A 7,234-nucleotide genomic window follows, 5' to 3' on the forward strand; every position below is an offset into this window, starting at 1 on the left:
ATAATAAAACCTTATGTGGGAATGCCACATAGTTTAATATGCATGATTTTGTCACATTAATGCACCTAAATGTATACTTCTTTAATTGTGAAAAATTGGTTAATCATAACATCTCTATCTCCATTCCACCCACTTTATCCTTCAATTCTCTCTCTCTCTCTCTCTCTCTCTCTCTGGCTGTCACTGCAGCACAATGTAGGAGCATTAGTATGCAAATGAGGTGCGGGGCGACAGGTGGCCTGCTAGACAGCTCAATTAAGCAGCTCGTTAAAGGCCAAGCTAACGAAGCGGCCTGCACTGCAAGCCTCAACAAACAATGTGACTGTGCAGGCTACAAATTGGTGAGTGCTAGTTCTGTATGTGTGTGTGCACGTGTGTAGCAGGCAAGAGGCAGAGAGTTGGAGATAGAGACTGTTTTAGTGTGTGTGAGTAAATGTGTAAGCAGTGAGTTGGAGGGAGAGATTGATTCAGTTTATGTGTGCGTGTGTGTTTAGCAGTTAGCAAGGCTTTGTGGTGGACACAACTAATAATGGCTAATAAGATGGGCTGTTGCTTTTGCTCCTCAGGAAATTGAAAGCAAAAAATAAATCACTTAAATACAGACTTTCCTAATTTTTTAATAATTTCCCTCCAAAACACTTTGCAGTAAACGGTCCCTTACACTTACACAAATTTTCATATTTCATAACATGTTTTCTGTGGATATACACTGACGCTGTAACAGATATACACTGTAATTTTTACATTCTGACATTGAGTCATTTAGAATGAAAGTTTTGATCAGGAATTCAAATGAAATTAGGCATGTATAGAAAAAAAACTGTCTTTAGTGTTTTAAGAAAACATTTAACAGAAGGTTAAATGTTTTAATTTGAAGAAAATAAATGTATAAGCCCTGACCTTACCAACTTCCAAAATCATCCTAAAGGAAAACATTTTTATTGGGTGATAAAGATATGGTTAGCAATATCTTGTGTATCCTCTTGTGTATTAAATGCATATTAATTGCTAATACTTTCTTATCAAGTTACATAAAAGTGTATACATTTTTTTGATTGAGATTACGGATTTGTCATATGTAAATCAAATTAGGGATTCACTGATTTTAAATTCTGAATGAAAACTCTAGTTATTTTCATGTTATGGCTGATAACTAATGAATATACAGTAATACAATTTTATACTATTTTTGACTTAATACTGTACATTCAAAATAAAACAAAAGCGTTCTAATGCGTGAATTTAGGCATTACAACATTATAATGCACTATGATATTCATTGAGATTTGTTAAATATTACATTTTAACAGTGTTATTAGATGTGAGTTATATGTCAGCAAATGTAATTTAAATGTAAAAATATAGGAAACGTAAAAATGTAAAAATATGTAAATGTAAAAATATGTATAATTTAATATCTAATATAAACTAATAATGATAAATCAATAATCAAATGTACTCATATAGTCACGTTACTCATATACACAATACTATGTTAAAAATGCAAAATAAGCACCAATGGTTTTAGGTTATGTTTACAGTGAAAAATTAAGTCATGTTTGTAAAAATCATTTCAAACATTAATGATGTCTGGGATTAAATGCTTTTTAATGATTATGTTCCTGCATATGACATGATGAAATAAACATCTCTTTGTCTGATCACCCAGCAAAATAACCAGGGCTGGAAACATTTGAGCAGCTCTGGGACAATACCAGAAGCCGCCGCAGTTTGTGGTGGAGGAGCATTGTTTATTGTGGCTAGATAAAGTTGTAACACAGACATTTTAATCAGTTTGTAACACTTAGCATTTGAGCCTTATTATCCGGGGTGTGTTCACTGGTGCATGAAACAGCAGTGTTTGGGTTCATAACCCGACCCTCCTGTCTGAGTCTCACTGGCATAAAGCGATCATGAGCTCTAATGGTTCAGGGATCTGCCCAGCAAACGAGGTTAGGTATGGAGGAAGACAAAAACACAGGGGCTAAACAGAGCCGCCCCATTCGCGAGCAAGCTGCTGCAAAGCTGGCTGACTCATGAATATGTTAATCCACATTTGCCCAAATAAGTATGTAGACAGGGAGAGAAGGAAAAAAACAACAGCACTCATTAATTAATAAGGACAATGTGCCTTTAATGACAGAGTTGACACTGTTGGCGAACAAGTGATTGGGGCCTGAGAACGAGAGGTCATCAGAATGAGAGGAAGTGACACAGTGATGGGCGTTACTGTCAGAAGGAGAGGTTTTCTGTCCTAGGAGGGCAGAAAAGGTGATCGAGGACATGCCGAGTATAATGACGTCAGAGCTGAGCCATGAGAGAGAGAGAGACAAACAAGCCAGTTAGACAAGTAGACAGCGCAGAGGTCAGGAAAGTCAAATTTAGATATACACTGATTTGGAAAGAGAAAAGAGGACACTTCAAGGATATAATAATATAAAAGAATGAAGTAATCTGAAGCTTTGCATGTCATTATTTTCTGTCACTGTGTGTAATGTATGTGCCTTAAAATAATGATTGTTTTCAAACAGGTTTCCTGAACACTCTCCCTGACTGCCATTGGTTGGAAAACATATAGTCCTGACCCAGTGTTCCTGTATCAGGCTGATCAGGATGCAGAACAATGTTTTGATAGCACCTCAAGGCCAAGGTTAGTACATTTGTATCAGTTACAATAGGATTTTTTTTTTTTTTTAAGTAAGAATATATAATTGTCTCTGCATAGTAACTTGGAAAGGAGGAGTGTTTTAACAACACTTTACAAACATTTTTGGAAGGTTTCAGGAAGATGGTGAAGTTTTTTGCCAAAAAGCTGTCTTGATATTGTCCAAATGTCCTTCACAGTTGAAAATCGTATGTGAACGTTTTCTCAAGTTGAGAAATTGTTCACGTACAAGTTGAGAAACTGTGATATCATTTTTATACCCGAGTTTCCTAGCTGTGCAACTCTAAACAAATCTTTTCCAATGAAGAAACAAACTATACCTTTAAGTTTTATTAATTTTTCCTAAGAAATCTACTGTGACATTATAGTCATGTAGATAAATAACCATTTGATGCACATTGTATGTATTGTACACATCGAAAATGGCATTTGTCAGAAATATTTGACCAAGTTGACTGCCTAGATAGCACAGTGAATGTATACAATATTGCGGTGAAATGTTTACATGGTTGCCGCTACATTTGATTCAAAATCAATTGAATATTGACAAAATATCTTCCATGTATTTTGTCTTAAAAAATAGGCAAGAATAAATCTGTTGTCCTCTATGATTCCAATTCTTTCCAACAACAAAGTACCTGTCCGTGACAAACCCATAAAATGTTTGCTGGCACATTATAATGCTATAATGTTTCATGAATGAATTGAAAAATCTCACACATTTTTACCAGTGTTTGTTCCTCAAATTTGCCCTATACACTGACTTTCATGAGAAACATATAAGTATTGCAAATTCTGACATATACGAGAATAGATATTAGACAAGATGCTAATGCCATTCACTAGCAGCACTTCAGCATTTTTGTGCAAATCCCCCAGGCCTTATGGTGTTTGATTCACAACAGTAAAACCCAGACTTGCATTCAAACACACCATCTCTTTTTGATGCAACAAATTTAAGCATTGCATCGAGGCCTGAAAGAATGACAATGGCTCAATCTTTTCAAACACCAGAGCAGCGCCACACATAGAGATCAGAGTAAGTTTATGAAGTAATCTCTCTTTCTCTCTCGCTATCACTCGAACCCCTCCCTCTCCCCCTCCCTCTGTGTTATGACATAGTAATCTGTGTCTCTAGCAGCTTGAATGAATAAGCGTATGAATGGCTGTTTTCTGCCTACATGAACCTATTGGAGGTGGATCAACCATATGCCCATGGACATGCACACTCAATGACAAAGGCGGATACCAACAGGTCCTCTCTGACACAAAGCGCCGTGGGGCTGAGGGAGGCGGGCGAGACGAAGGGTGCATCTTAACCTGAGACGTCCACACACACACACACACACACACACACACACACAGTAAATATTCTCTCACACACCCCACCGCATGCCACCCACACAGCAATATGGAGATGCGACATTGACTCAAACTCAGCCTGGAGAGTTTGTGAAGATGATGCTTTGTTGTGTTGTTTTTGAAAGGTCTTGGTTTGTGCGGGTGATGTTATTGTGTATGTAAAATGTATGGAGGAAGAGGGAGGGACAGTAGGAAAGACGAGCACTTTTTTGGAGGGGGCCAATCTGTTGCAGCTCTGGATGAAGTCTTGTGTTGGAGAGACAGTGTGTTAAGCGACATATGTGACACAGAGGGACAAAAGGATTATGGTCCTCTTCTCGTTATCCGTGCCTTTGGACAGTGGGATTATCATCCGGGGAGTGAAGATCTCGGGCCGCTAAGCTTCAGTGCGGCCCGGTTCCTCATCTCTTGTGTGGGGTGGGAAAGCAGGGGTGAAGGGGGATCCCTGGAGAGCGGGCTGCTATTAGGATTTACATATCCATCAGAGATCAGAGCTATGTTCTCTTTCTTTCACTTTTCTCTCTTCTTTTTCCTCTGTCTTGCATACACATGCTCGAACATGCTGAGATGTTTCATTTTACTGTTTCTGAATTAGACTGTTTCTGGATTTTACAGTTTCTGTTTACTTTTGAAAATGCTTCGAATTTTTCCACATTTATTGTTATTATATTTAATATTTTTATATTATATGCAAAGAGGCTCAAAGTCCACATATGAAAATGCTTGTTCTTTCGTGTTTATTATTTATTATATTATATTACATTATATTATATTGTGTTGTATTATACTTTCATAACAATGTAAGTCTAAAGATTGACTTAAAAAATAAACAATTCTAAAAATGTCTTAGTATTTGGTTTGCTCATATTTTGCTTTATTGATAGCGTCACTCAAGCTGCATGAACTCAAAATCCATGACAATTATGTACAAAGTTAGCATGGTCAGATTACAAACGTATTTATTTTCCTAGAAATAGTACAGAATTTTATTTATAAAAAAAAAAAAGAAGAAAACTATGAATATGCATTTGTCATAATGTTTTATTTATTGAATTTTGAAGCTAAAATGTTTTTTAACCCCATTGTGTCTTTACAAATAAATGCATCACTCTGGCATGGAGAAAAATAATAATTTTTGTATTTGAAAAAATTACAGGAGGAGTACAACGGAGTAACTACTGTAGCGGAGGGCAAATGAAGTTCAGCTGTGGTGAAGGGGTGAGACAACAGCGAGAGAGATCGAGAGACGTGTCTAATGATGGAATGCACACAGAGAGATGAAAACCAATGGAGACAAAGGATGTACAGAGTGACCGAGAGAGGGAGAGAGATGGCGATGGGGTGGCTGACTGCTGTTGAACTCATCCTCATCTTAATTGATGAGGTCATCCCGGGGACTATCCCAAAACTAGAGTGTCCCCGGGAGGTCGTCACCAGGTCATCCAAAAGTCAAAGTGCATCGGAGGGAGATGACATAACATGTAACTTTTCTTTGTGTTTTGATGTTGTTGTTTGTTTATGGGGTTTTTGCATTTAATTGAAAGGATAGTGTAGACCAGACAGGAAAGTGGAAGGAGAGAGAGAGTGAAATAGGATCAGGACCAGATGCAAGCTGGATTTGAACCTGTGTCCCCTTCAGCACAACATATATTTCTATGTCCTGACTTTCTATGTGCATTACCAACTGTATCATAGCTCCAACTTCTATGCATTATTACTAAACTACTTGCTGCTTTAAAATGATTTCAAATTCATCTAAATGAGAGTTTTTAAATTATTTGTATTAATTTTTTCTTACAAGATTTTCAAAGTTGTTGATATACAAAGTTATTTTTCAAAATCATGTTTAGGTGCCACATTCTCAAACCAACATTTGTTGTTTTAATTATTTCTTATTTTAGCTTAAAATTTTCAATTTTAATGTGCTTTATTGGCGTTACAAAACATGCATTACCTAAAGCATACAATAAAAAAAAAAAAATTATATATATATATATATATAATTGTGTATGTATGTATAATCCAATATATAATCAATTTTAGGTGCCATAAAACTAACTTAATATGAATATTTAAAAATATATATATTTTATTAATTTGCATACATTACTTTTTTAATAAATGAGTAATTATTAGGAAACTAATAAAAAAAGATTAAAGATAAATTAAAGCTACAACAGATAATAAAAACTTTTTTTCCCCCTTTTTCTCACACATACAAAGGTTTGTTTTGAAATTGGGTCCGTGTCTTTGATATGCTGTCAATCAAATGTTCTCTGCTGGAATTGCTAGAGTGTAGGTGTGAAAGTAACCTTTGCAACACAGGCACACAAACACACACATATACAGAGAAACTCAAATAGACTCGCTCAGCGACAACACACTCAGTAATTGCTGCCTATTAAGGTCTTCGCTTCTCTCCCACACCTCATTACAGGCCTAAACACACACTGCCCCCTCATTACAGATTGCTTGCTAAACACACAAACATATACAATTCCCTCATTCCCACCTGTCAGTTAAACACTCAACCTGGCAAGCGTGACCACTGAGAGTTGGGTGTTAACTCACTGATGACAGTGTGAGAGGTGTGGGCTCTGTAACTCCATTCCAATACATGATAGAAAACTGTTGTGCTGACCTTATGTGTCCGTGTGTGTTGTGGGAAGTCTCTAACGAGGCATTTGTCAGGATGGTGCGGTTCTCTTGTTGGATTAGGGTTGACTTTGAACACCCTATAAAGAAAATGGACTCTCATATAGAAAAAACCAATTAGCACTTGTATCTATACATGTACCTCACACTGTTAGAAACTGTTTAGTGTGTTTGCATGTGCAAAAGCAACAGGTTCAAATCCGTTGTTTGGGGAAAAAGCTGGTGATGTGAGTGCATAAAAATAATGTTTTTGTATATGCAATAATGCAGTGATTTAGTTTCATCATCATAATATTTGTTATTATAACTATCATCTCTCCATCTTGTGCTCCTGTTATTCTCTGCAATGAAATAATATGCAACCTTTAGCAATGGGGGGTTTGTTTGTTGTAAATTGGTGCAATTCACTGTAGACCCTGGTCCTTTTCTCACTCTCTCTTTCTCAAGGTGAAAGGAAATTGAATGTGCCAAAAAGAACAGATGGGTTGGTGAGAGGAGAATAAAGGAACAAAAAGTTGCTGCAAAACAGAGGAGTATAATTATGGTTATACC

The 7,234-nt window shown here is 36.5% G+C and overlaps 1 long non-coding RNA gene across 1 annotated transcript; it reads left to right on the plus strand.

The window, feature by feature from the left end:
• The first annotated feature begins 255 nt into the window (after positions 1-255).
• On the plus strand, positions 256-5,490 carry LOC107690603 (uncharacterized). The gene is made up of 3 exons (XR_001634464.1): positions 256-341; positions 2,532-2,650; positions 5,184-5,490. It is a non-coding gene; the product is annotated as an uncharacterized LOC107690603 (long non-coding RNA).
• Positions 5,491-7,234: the final 1,744 nt, after the last annotated feature.

The sequence above is a fragment of the Sinocyclocheilus anshuiensis genome, unplaced genomic scaffold (genome assembly GCF_001515605.1).
Source record: "Sinocyclocheilus anshuiensis isolate Anshui unplaced genomic scaffold, SAMN03320099.WGS_v1.1 scaffold1709, whole genome shotgun sequence".
NCBI lineage: Eukaryota > Metazoa > Chordata > Actinopteri > Cypriniformes > Cyprinidae > Sinocyclocheilus > Sinocyclocheilus anshuiensis.